Source organism: Corythoichthys intestinalis, chromosome 16, assembly GCF_030265065.1.
Source record: "Corythoichthys intestinalis isolate RoL2023-P3 chromosome 16, ASM3026506v1, whole genome shotgun sequence".
NCBI lineage: Eukaryota > Metazoa > Chordata > Actinopteri > Syngnathiformes > Syngnathidae > Corythoichthys > Corythoichthys intestinalis.
In genome coordinates this window covers 1,697,586-1,711,023 of record NC_080410.1, presented here as the reverse complement: position 1 = coordinate 1,711,023, position 13,438 = coordinate 1,697,586, and the positions used below count along the sequence as shown (strand labels likewise).

Genomic DNA, 13,438 nt, shown 5'->3' with positions numbered 1-13,438 from the left:
AGAATCAAAATCAAATTTGAAATCACAGGTCACCTGAAGTGGATTATAAAGTGTATCACAAAAGTGAGTACACCCCTCGTATTATTGCAGATATTTAAGTATATATTTTCATGGGACAACACTGACAAAATTACACTTTGACACAATGAAAAAGTAGTATGTGTGCAACTTATATAATAGAGTTAATTTATTTTCCCCTCAAAATAACTCAAAATATAGCCATTAATACAGTGGGGCAAATTGGTATTTAGTCAACCACCAATTATGCGAATTCTCCTACTTGAAAAGATTAGAGAGGCCTGTAATTGTCAACATGGGTAAACATCAACCCTGAGAGACAGAATGTGGGGAAAAAAAACAGAAAATCACGTAGTTTGATTTTTAAAGAATTTATTTCCAAATTAGAGTGGAAAATAAGCATTTAGTCACCTACAAACAAGCAAGATTTCTGGCTGTCAAAGAGGTCTAACTTCTTCTAACGAGGTCTAACAAGGCTCCACTCGTTACCTGTATTAATGGCACCTGTTTTAACTGTTTTAAAAGACACCTGTCCACAAACTCAGTCAGTCACACTCCAAGCTCCACTATGGCCAAGACCAAAAATTGTAGACCTGCACTAGGCTGGGAAGACTGAATCTGCAATAGGTAAAACGCTTGGTGTAAAGAAATCAACTCTGGGAACAATTATTAGAAAATGGAAGACATACAAGACCACTGATAATCTCCCTTGATTTGGGGCTCCATGCAAGATCTCACCCCGTGGCGTCAAAATGATAACAAGAATGGTGAGCAAAAATCCCAGAACCACAGGGGGGGACCTAGTGAATGACCTACAGAGAGCTGGGACCTCAATAACAAAGGCTACTATCAGTAACACAATGCGCCACCAGGGACTCAAATCCTGCACTGCCAGACGTGTCCCCCTGCTGAAGCCAGTACACGTCCAAGCCCGTCTGTGGTTCGCTAGGGAGCATTTGGATGATCCAGAAGAGGATTGGGAGAATGTGTTATGGTCAGATGAAACCAAAATAAAACTTTTTGGTAGAAACACAGGTTCTCGAGTTTGGAGGAGAAAGAATACTGAATTGCATCTGAAGAACACCATACCCACAGCGAAGCATGGGGGTGGAAACATCATGCTTTGGGGCTGTTTTTCTGCAAAGGGACCAGGAAGACTGATCTGTGTAAAGGAAAGAATGAATGCAGCCATGTATCGAGAGGTTTTGAGTGAAAATCTCCTTCCATCAGCAAGGGCATTGAAGATGAGACGTGGCCGGGTCTTTCAGCATGACAATTATCCCAAACACACAGCCAGGGCAACAAAGGAGTGGCTTCGTAAGAAACATTTTAAGGTCCTGGAGTGGCCTAGCCAGTCTCCAGATCTCAACCCCATAGAAAATCTGTGGAGGGAGCTGAAAGTCCGTGTTGCCCAACGACAGCCCCAAAACATCACTGCTCTAGAGGAGATCTGCATGGAGGAATGGGCCAAAATACCAGCAACAGTGTATGGAAAGCTTTTGAAGAGTTACGGAAAACGTTTGGTCTCCGTTATTGCCAACAAAGGGTACATAGCAAAGTATTAAGATGAACGTTTGGTATTGACCAAATACTTATTTTCCACCATGATTTGCAAATAAATTCTTTAAAAATCAAACAATGTGATTTTCATTTTTTTTTTTTCACATTCTGTCTCTCATGGTTGAGGTTTACCCATATTGACAATTACAGGCTTCTCTAATATTTTCAAGTGGAGAAACCATAATTAGTGGTTGACTAAATACTTATTTGCCCCACTGTATCTATACCCCTGGCAACAAACGTGAGTACTCCCCTGAGAAACTACGTATATCCCTAAATGTCCAAATTGAGTACTGCTTGCCATTTTCCCTCCAAAATGTCATGTGACTCGTTACAGGAGTGCTGTCAGCATTGCTGCAGAGATTGAAGAGGTGGGGGGTCAGCCTGTTAGTGCTCAGACCATACGCCACACTCTACATCAAATTGGTGTTCATGGCCATAACCCCAGGAGGAAGCCTCTTCTGAAGACGGTACACAAGAAAGCCCGCAAACAGTTTGCTGAAGACATGTCATCAAAGCACATTGATTACTGGAACCATGTCCTATGGTCTGATGAGACGGGTGGGCTTTCTTGTGTACCATCTTCAGAACAGACTTCTTCCAGGGGTGACAGCCATGCACACCAATTTGATGTAGAGTGTGGCTTATGGTCTGAGCACTAACAGGCTGACCCCCCCACCTCTTCAATCTCTGCAGCAATGCTGACAGCACTCCTGTAACGAGTCACATGACATTTTGGGGGGAAAATGACAAGCAGTACTCAATTTGGACATATAGTGATGTACGTAGTTTCTAAGGGGTGTACACACTTTTGTTGCCAGGGGTTTGGATATCAATGGCTATATTTTGAGTTATTTTGAGGGGAAAATAAATTAACTCTATTAAATAAGCTGCACACGGCTATTTTTCATTGTGTCAATGTGTCATTTTGTCAGTGTTGTTCCATGAAAAGATATACTTAAATATCTGCAGAAATGCAAGGGGTGTGCTCACTTTTGTGATACACTGTACATGCTCAATTCTTTTTTAATTTGAGGAATAGGTAACGTTCTTCTGTATACAGGTTTGCAACTATAGCTGAATCTTGAATAATGTAGCACTTGAAATATGCCCTTTGTTTAACACGGCAGCTACTGTTCAGAACCTTGAATCACACAAGCAATCAGAAATCATTGTTTGAGGACAGCAAAGCACCATGTGACATCAATCAATAGTATAGTAAATTGTAATGTTTTTGTTTTTGTATAAATCAAAGATTTACCCAGTAAAATTCAGTCTGTAATGAAATTTCGGACCGAAGTCCTCTGTAAAATGAGAGTGCTCTCAGAAGACTGTGATATAAACGCTGTTCTGGGCTCAGTTCCAGAAGAGACAACAAGAAGAGAAGACCAATCAACTGAGAGCTCACACTGGCCAGGCACAACAATGTGCCAACTGGTCACCACTTTCACTCTGGCACTTATCATACTTTATCCCCCCCTTTCCCCTTTTAGTAGTAGTAGTATTACCCACAATGATACTGATAGCACCCTTGTTTGAATCTTAGCTTAAAAGAATTTAACAAAAAACATTATAGTATTATAAATGACAGAATTTGTATCAAAGACAATAATATGTTTCGTTAATGTATACATGTTAGACAACTGTCCTTAAATGGCGTCATCTATCTTTATGTGCCAGAGTGAAAGGAGACATGGTTGGAGGAGGGGGTGGATCACGATGAGGGGAAGACTCTGGAAAAAGGAACAGGCACATACATAGATGAACCAACATACGAGTAGAAAGGGAGAGAAAAAAAACTGGCTAAAAAAGAGACAGATGGATCATGTAACAACAACCAAACAACCAACATACTAATTCATACAGTAACAACATGTAGCTTGTCACAACCTAGTAAGTTGAACAGTATTGCAACAACATGCAGTCATGAACCTTAAAACGCTAAACCCGCAATCCCCACCCTGACTCCATGACCTTAATTAAGCTAGCATTTCTTAGATACTGTAAGATCACTTTAGCTAGATAACAAACCTGAATCTTGTACAGTGTTGTGAAAAAGCACGCCTTCATGTACCGTACATTTATGCATCTCATTTAAGTAGCTACAGTATGCGTTTGTATAGTATTTGACCCTTAATAAAAGATATTTAATTTTAACTTCCATTTTGTATATCCCTATAAGGAAATTAGAGCTACCTGAAATTAGGTGAACTAGCAATGTATTGCTTAGAAGAAATTTCACAGGTTTGCATATTTTCCTTACAAAAATACATAGAAAAATTGCATCAAATAATTGAACTTTAATGAGATGATTGACATGAATGAGGAATGAATACTATCGCCATAAACAGTGAAGTGGACAAAAATGGACAAAATGCAAAATTTTTCTATAACTATTCCTCAGAAGTATTTTTTTCACTGCATAACAGTGCAAATCATGAATAATTACATTGTTGTTTTTTTGGGGGGGGTAAAGGTAATCTGTAATGTTACCTAGTTTGGAGCTGTTTGAAGTAATACAGTAGTCAGTTTTTGGAGCAATGAACTTCATCATTTAACAGGAGCTGCTGAAATACTCGGTCCTTCGTAGCACCGCCTTTAATGTATAGTATTTCCTCTGCTGTGATGTGTGTACTGTTCAGCCACTCCCATGGAAGCACAGATTCCCTCCCCCGACAGATATGTAGCAGTACATGTGACACCTCAGCTAACCCTTAGCACATGTACAGACTCCTAAGTTAGAGTACAGTGCACACAGCTGCTTTTTCGATCAGTGACTTTTAAAATGTCAGTGTATATGGTGGAAAACACAGACAAGGCTGAAAAAGCTGTTTCTGCTCTGCACCCCTCTTTAAAATAAACTGCTGTATTTTAAGCCAAAAGAACTGTTGTGTTTGATAGAACAATATGTCTATATGCTGCCATAGCAGATTCATGGCGTATTTAGCCCCCGAACTATTTTTAATTTGCCCGTTTTACCCTGGAAACCCTCGTTTACAGATGTCGCACAACCGCTTTTGTTCCAACCTAGCCATAAAAAGAAGGTAAGTAATCGTATTGATTATTCAAAATGTCTGTCATTTATAGCTTAGAAGCATTAATCAATGTCTAATATTTCGTTTAAAAAAACCCACTTTAAAAAAATTTGTCACTCGCATATTTTAAACTTTTTAACAAATTACGTTACAATGAAAAAAAAAATGGTGTCTGTAAATAAGTCACGAATATCAACCTCATCACTATCGTTTAATTGTATTTTTTGTTACTGTCGCATTTCCCCCGATATGTTAGATGATAAATAATCGATCCAAACAAAGAAAAATTGAAAAAAAATTGTTTTAAAGTGTATATATATGGAAAGGAAAATCTCGACCACTCCTTGATGTGATTTCTGCATCGCAACCCTTGTTATCTTACCATGTTTCACCCATAAAATCCCCCAAAAACCCGGCTGTGACCATTCACAGCTGTGTCATGACACTCGGTGATACATGCTACATGCCGTTTTTTGATCGAAAAGAGGGAAGTACGCGATAAAATCTGGTTAAAATCATGGCATCTTTAATTCTGCTCTCATGTGCTCTCACCTCCAGTTAGGATTTTGCTGTGTATTTTAAATACCCTCCTGTTCAAAAATTTTCTTCCCCCTAAAAATTGAGATTTTAAGCTTTCCAATGATGTATCACACATGCATATAGTCCAATTTTGAAATTTGGCCAAATTGGGAGTCTCAGAGCGGAACTTCAAGTCACCTGAGTGTTTTCCGTCATATGTATATTTGGATGCAAAGAAGGGTGTCCAGCTTTTCACACTTTGAAAGAACATAGTATTTCGACAGAATTGTTGGACTTTGATGAAGCCTTGAATGTTGATTTAGGGGTAACATGGAGGGTCCTGGGAAGTGTTGCATGCATTAAGTCGAATGCAGTTATTTCTTACGGAGATAACACATTCTTGATATGAGCATGTTGACGTTACGAGCTTGGTCGTAGAGGGTGTGTGCTTGCATCAAGAGAATCTACTGTATGTTCCATTCGTGTATGTATTAATGGCTGTGTGTCGTTTCGTCATGTTATGAGTATAACGGCGTTTCTAACGGCGTTATTTTTTTCAGTAGTGAGTAATCTAATGAATTACTTTTCCCATCTTTGCAATGCTGTTACCTTTACTGAGGATGTAAAGGGGCGCGTTACTACAATTTGGTTGAATGATTTTGGGACATATTCGCCTGCCTGCCTGCATGTCTGCCCTGGAAAGTGCAGAGCGGGAGGTGGGAGGAGGGAAGGGGGTCGTGACGCCATTACAAACACGATGATATTTGGCTAGGTGGCCCGGAGCTTTAGCATGACTTTCGCGTTCTCATTAGCATTATCATTTAGCGTGGCGAGCGTCATCTTAAACTCTCGTGCAACTTTTTTTTTTTACATACAGTTCGTGGCGTCCAGGTCGTTACAATTCATTGAAAATAATGTATGGCTTTCCTGCTGAGTGTACATTATCATCACCAAGTTGGTGTTGTACTATCCATCCATCCATCCATCCATCCATCCATCCATCCATCCATCCATCCATCCATCCATCCATCCATCCATCCATCCATCCATCCATCCATCAATTATCTGCCGCTTAATCCGGGGTCGGGTCACGATGGCAGCAGCTTTAGCAGTAAAGCCCAGACTTCCCTCTCCCCAGCCACTTCAACCAGCTCCTCCGGCAGGATCCCAAGGCGTTCTCAGGCCAAACGAGAGACGTAGTCTCTCAAGTGTGTCCTGGGTCATCCTCGGGTCCTCCCGCCGGTGGGACATGCCCGGAACACCTCTCCAGGCAGGTGTCCAGGAGGCATTCTAAGCAGATGCCACAGCCACCTCAAATGGCTCCTCTCAACACAGAGGAGTAGCGGCTCGACACCGAATCCCTCCTGGATGACCGAGCTTCCCACCCTATCTCTAAGGGAGAGCCTGGATACCCTGCGGAGGAAACTCATTTCGGCCGCTTGTATCCGCGATCTTGTCCTTTCGGTCACGAACCACAGCTCATGACCATAGATGAGGGTAGGGACGTAGATCGACAGGTAAATCATGAGCTTCGCATTTCGGCTCAGCTCCGCCTTCACCACGACGGACCTGTGCAGAGTCCGCATTACTGCAGACGCTGCACCCATCTGCCTGTCAATCTCCCGCTCCCTCCTACCCTCACTTGAGAACAAGACCCCAATATACTTGAACTCCTCCACTTGGGGCAGAATCTCATCCCCGACCCGGAGAGGGCACACCACCCTTTTCGGCCGGGACGAAAACCACACTGCTCCTCCTAAATCCGAGATTCGACTTCCCGACTGACCCTCCTCTCCAGCAACCCTGAACAGACTTTACCAGGTAGGCTGAGGAGTGTGATCCCTCTATAATTGGAACACATCCTCTGGTCCCCCTTCTTAAAAAGGGGGACCACCACCCCAGTCTGCCAATCCAGAGGCACTGTCCCCGATGTCCATGTAATGTTGTAGAGGCGTGTCAGCCACGACAGCCCCACAACATCCAGAGCCTTTAGGAACTCCGGGCGGAGCTCATCTAATCCAGAGGCCTTGCTACCAATGAGCTTTCCAACTACCTCAGTGATTTCGACCCTAGAGATAGGAGAGCCCAGCTCGGAGTCCCCAGACTTCCTCAAAGGAAGGTGTGCCGGTGGAATTTAGGAGGTCTTCACAAGTATTCACCCCACCGACTGCCAACGTCTCGAGTCGAGGTCAGCAGTACCCCATCTCCACTATAATCAGTGTTAATGGTGCACTGCTTTCCTCTCCTCAGATGCCGGATGGTGGACCAGAATTTCCTTGAAGCCGTCCGGAAGTCGTTTTCCATGGCTTCACCAAACTCAAACCTTCCATGTCCGATTTTTTACCTAGGCGAATGCCAAAGCTGCAGTCCGCCAGCCGGTGCCTGTCAGCTGCCTCCGGAGTCCCACCGGCCAAAAAGGCCTGGTAGGCCTTGTTCTTCAGCTTGACGGCATCTCCTACCGCTGGTGTCCACTAGCGGGTTTGGGGTTTGTCGCCACGACAGGCACCAACCATCTTACGCTCACAGCTCTGATTGGCAGCCTCAACAATGGAGGTGCGGAACATGGCCCACTTGGACTCGATGTCCCCCACATCCCCCGAGACAAGGGAGAAGCTCTTTCTGACAGAGGATTCTGCCAGACGTTCCCAGCAGACCCTCACAAAACGTTTAGGCCTGCCAGGTCTAGCCAGTATCTTCCCCCGCCATCTGAGCAAACACACCACCAGGTGGTGATCAGTTGACAGCTCCGCCCCTCTATTCACCCGAGTGTTTTAAACATGCAATTGCGAGTGTCCAAAACATGGAATAACAAATCGCAATTGCACATAGCAAAGCAAATAAAATATCAATAAACTGGAAATAAAATTTTTTATTGTCGCCTTAAAAGTGCCTGTGAAACCATTAAAAAAATCGACGATTTGACTATATAGACCCTACCCACGTGACGTCACAACTCTGCTCTCCTGAATGGTACCGCCCAATTGTCCGTCAAAACATAGTGTTAACCTGTTACGGCTACGTACATTCCTCCTATTTACGGCGTGTTTTTCTGCTCCTTAACATTAATAATCAAAATGGTGAAGGCGTGTGTGGCTGTTGGTTGCACTAACAGAGAAGATGGAAGGAGAGACTTGAAGTTTTACCGTATTCCGAGGGATCCAAAGAGGAGAGCGAAATGGACGGCTGCAATTTGACGTGAAAACTGGGCACCAAAAAATCACCACAGACTATGTAGTAGTCATTTTATATCCGGTAAGATGCATTTAAGATATACGTAGAGGGTTTTGGGCTGACAAATAACCACAATTAAGATCATTGCTAGGCTAATCGCCGACAACATACACGTATGTATGTAGTGAGAGTGCTATCGCTAAACTATATAAACATTAAAAGCCTTAACTCCATTGACAAACGACATGAAATACATTAGACTTGACAGTGGATGTTAGCAATAACAAAAGATTTTGAATTGAACATTTCGTAACTCACCTTTCCAAGCACAAGATAGATTCCTGCCGAATTTTCGTGGACAAGGACCTGTTTCACCCAACCAGCAACGAAGTATTTATAAGCCTCCGAGCTCTTGAAGTTTTTCAAATTTTCGTGAGAATAGGCTGATTTTGTGTGGACAAGATAATTGTAAATAGCGTAGCAGATGTCAGGCAGACAGGGCGAAGACAGTTGGTCGAAAAACATCGATTTGGGCATCAAATATGGATCTGGCGACTGTATAGAACGAAGCTTTTCCACATAACGCCTTTTATGCAACACATCCAGTGAGTTTACGGCATCAGAAAGCACCGGGTCTTCCATGAAATGCATTTTAAATTCCTCGATCAATTGAAACCAATGCTAATACAGAGACAAAATGACGGACAAGTGGGCGGAACCATACAGCGAGCACGTGGTTTTGTGACGTCGGTGGGTAGGGTCTATACAACAATTTGGCAAAGCGCAGATGATGACAAATGAGTCTTTTAATCTGTCGTTTTACACTTTGCAGGTTGACTGATTTGATCTTTTTGTATTAAAGTTTAAATTTGTTCAAATTAGTTTGTTGCGTATATGTTTTTGTATTTTTGTTCAAAATATTTGCTAGAATATTCATTTGTGTTCAGTGTCTACCTCAAAAATGAACTGAAGCTTGAACTCACATCCATGGCATTACCACACAGGCTGAAGGTCTTCACCACAATTGGACTGATCGTTGACCTGAAGATTTTGATTACATATAGCCTACTGTATTATGTGCGTGCTGTCAGTGAAGACGTGAAGACGGGATGGTGTTCAATCCAGCATTGAGGAAGTACACCTCACCTTGCATGAATAGTGAGTTTAGAATAGCAAATAGTTTTAGATGCACCGAGGTTCCTGGAAGTGGACTGAAAAAACTTAATTGAAATGCAATTGTAAGAGGACTGTAAAGACCTAAAAATAGAAACATATTTTGGCATGTATAATAATGACAACATATTTGTGAGCCTCTATTTTATTGTCTTGATTTGCTCTCACACATCTCACTGAGCCAAGGAGTATTTATTACCCTGGCTTAATGTTTATAAGGCTTTTCTGTAATTGAACATACAGTAAAATTTTACAAAGAAACGCAATCCTATTTCGGTGAGTGAACCATTTGCCAAATATATAGACAGTGTTTGTGCTTACATGTCTGAAGTATTAAAAAGTAGGGATGTCCTGAGCGCATATTTTTGCTCCTGAGTCACCTGATTTTGAGAATCTGCCGATACTGAGTCTCGATCCGATACCGGAAATAATTTCTTTTTTTTTTTTTTTTGAACAAAGGTTCCAAACATGTTACTGTCCCACCGCGCCACTTTCATAATGTGATTTTTTTAAAAACCAGAATAACGGAGAAGAATGCCACTCACACTTTGACGCTCACGTGGCAGAGAACAACCTCTCACTTACACAATGAGTTGCCACAGCACACTTAAGGTATGTAAGCTTAACGATGATTGACACATCTGTGCCTTTAATCGTAGAGCTACCAAGCTTCTCTGGCGAGATCAAAGTTACAACCTGTCAATCAACGTTAACTTTAAGTACCAAACGCAAGCTAGACAGTTTGGCCGCACTGCTTAGTAGGAGGGAATGTGAGATGCTGTGGTGCTTCAACCGAAAAATATAAATATATTTTATAAATTTAAAACCCAATCCTTTTCACCTGATTCCAATCCTCTGAAAATGATTGGAGCGGGACATCCCTATTGCATTCAATATTCTATTTGTAATTCACTGATGAAAAGGTTTTTCATACCCAAATCACCTATGAAATTATGACCATCCCTGTTCAAAAAATGTACTAGGCTATCCTGTATACGCTGTGGATATGAAGGATATGTCAACATACAGTACATCAGTAATTCTCTGAGGCCACAAGATGTGTTAATGTCATGTATGCCTAGGGATGGGAATTGATACGATTTTTACGATTCCGATTCCATTACTGATAATGCTTAACGATTCGATTCTTTATCGATTCTCTTATTGATTCTAATTTCGGGAAAAAGAAGAACAAACATTTTGATTGGCATCAAGTTTGTTTAATCAGAAGTCACAACCTTACAAACTCACAACGAGGTCAAAAGAGGCCCAAAGCCTCAATGTTAACTGTGGCAATAAGTGGGAAATGCACAAGAATGTGTAACATTTTACTGAAACATTTTTCTAATAGAAATAAAAAATATTGGTATATTTTGGTATATAGGCTGTTGTTCTGCCTTTGGCAATGTCCCCAAACTTTTTCCTGTGAGGGCCAAATAACTTTTCCCTTCTCTGATGAGAGGCCGGGGTCAGTTTGTAACAGAAAAAGTGTGACGATTGCAGGAGTGCGAAATGTAAAAAAACTATTGTTTTTCAGAAAGCCACAATCAAATAACCCTCTGTGGATTCTTCACGGAACAAAAGTAAATAAAATAAAAATAATAATATAATATAATAATAATAATAGCACTATTAATTAAATAGATAATAACCAAATAACCCTCTCTGAGTTATTCACTGAAAAAGGCCAGGAAATAAATAACACTACTGAGGGAGAAAAAAACAAAAAAAATTCAAAATGCTCTCTGGAATTGTTCAGGGGGCCGGACCAAATATGGAGCCGCGGGCCGTATTTTGGGGACCCCTGTTTTTATTTACCAGTATATTGAAATGCATGCCTTTTAGTTTTTATGGCGCTTTCACGCTCAAGTGGTGGCGCCCTTGCGCTTCCTCACGCGAAGAAGAGCGCGAAGAAGAAGAAATGCCGCATCCAAGCCAGTGAGCGAGTTAGTGAGAAAGGGAAACACTGCCACGAGCCTACGTTCTTTGTTAATGTTTGTAAAATATCCACAGAGCCAACGCCTGTATGTATCATCTTCTGTGTTGTTGTTGTGTGTTTCCACTCGCGATCGGACACTTAAATCCAGTTGTGTAGTGGTTTAAAGATGTGCTAATGCTAGCGAACGCATGCTAACTGTTTGTTATGACTGTGTTAGCAGCTAATCATCGCTGATTTACGTTGACGTGAACCTGTTTGTTATTGGGGACGAAATTGATTTGTTTCATTTGTATTTTTAGTTTCAAGTGATGGTTGAATAAAGTCAGCAAATTATACCAACGTCTTCTGCATCGTCATTTGGGAGTTTAGCTAGCTGTATAGCCAGGACTGAACCTTAGCGTCTCAGTGAGGACAGTGCAGTCTATTCCCTCCCGATGCAGTTATTTCCATCTCGCAATGACTGCAAGTCGCTTTGTTGTAATTTTTCCTCGTGAAGTGAAGACACACTTTCGAGCGTTCGAACCTACGTCATTGTTATGTTTACGGCGGCAACGCTCGTGCTAAACTATCGTAACCTTTCATTTTCACCCTTTTTCCTGGTGAAGTGTAGCCAAACTTTGGAGTGAGTGGTTCTTGGCGCCATGCTAGTTTGATGCGTCTGGACAACAAGACACGCAATATGCGTCTTTAGGGATCGTTAAAGGGATCGTTAAGGCTTTTTCATTGTGATGTCGAGGCCTCGAAACACTCGAACCGGTTCTGAATTGGAATCAGATTTCGATTCCCATCCCTATGTATGCCGATCCATTATTTTGAACTACTACTACAAACTGTCTGTGAAGTACTGTATAGATGCATGGAGATAATGTGTGTATGGATGTGACCATCTTTGATGACGATTTTTGGGTACTTTTATGAATTGATGAATGTTCACTCGCTGCCACCCTTCCACTTTTTGTAATATAATTACAACTATGAATATTATGATTATTATTATTATTATTATTCCTATTATGGACCACACTATATCTATGTGTTTTTGTTTAGGAGATAATATCTATTTTTTTGTTGAAAGCTATAAAACTTATATGTGAGCAGTGTTGTTAATCTTATTTTAAAAAGTAATTAGTTACAGGTACAAATTACTTCTCCAAAAAGTAATTGAGTAAGGAACTCAGTTACCTCATTGTAAGAGTAATTAGTCACTCAGCAACGTAACTGACTTTACTTTTCATGTTCTACACGTTATCGCGTTACATTCTGTAACATCTTTCACATTAACATTCTATAACATTTTTCACATTAAATCTTTATCTTAACTGATTGAATTGAACTGATTTTTTTTTTCATTCCAAAAAAACCTATAGGTCACAGTTTTTACATTTTTTAAAATTTCACCTATATTAGAATGTAATGGTATACTAACTTTCAAATGCTTTGAGAAAAAAAGCCTTTTTGTTTCTCCTGTTGTACTGAACCCGCACTTGTGTGTATCGTCACACCCCAAATATATAGAGATATATTTTTCAATATGCAGGAGAGGCTCTGAATATCTCCTGTCTTTGCTCTAGTTGTTTTGATTAAAAAACATACAAGATTCATGGATATGTCATTCAAGAAATATTGAGGGCAAGTGACTATATTTGGTAGTAATAGTATATATATTTATATATATTTTATATATTTATTATATTGTAGCATCTACAAGGACAACACCAACTTGGTGATGATAATGCATACTCAACAAGAAAACAGAACATTATTTTCAATTAATTGTCCTCACTTGGACACCACGAACTGTATGCAAAAAAGCGTTGCCTGAGAGTTTAAGATGACGCTCGCCACGCTAAATGCTGATGCTAATGGGAAGGCGAATGCTATGCTAACGCTCCCAGCCGTGTGGCATCGCATTTGCAACGGCGATTTCCCTCCTCCTCACTTCCGCTCTGCTACCTCCCAACAGCTGTAACAAAATCAGACAACAAGCAGTTCATTCAACCAAATTGTAGTAACGCCGCTAACG

The 13,438-nt window shown here is 41.0% G+C and overlaps 1 protein-coding gene across 3 annotated transcripts in view; it reads right to left on the bottom strand.

Annotated features, from left to right (window-relative positions):
• Positions 1-13,438, bottom strand: part of LOC130932122 (potassium voltage-gated channel subfamily C member 1-like) — a 119,526-nt gene that overhangs the window by 46,814 nt on the left and 59,274 nt on the right. The gene's annotated exons all lie outside the window — the stretch shown is intronic.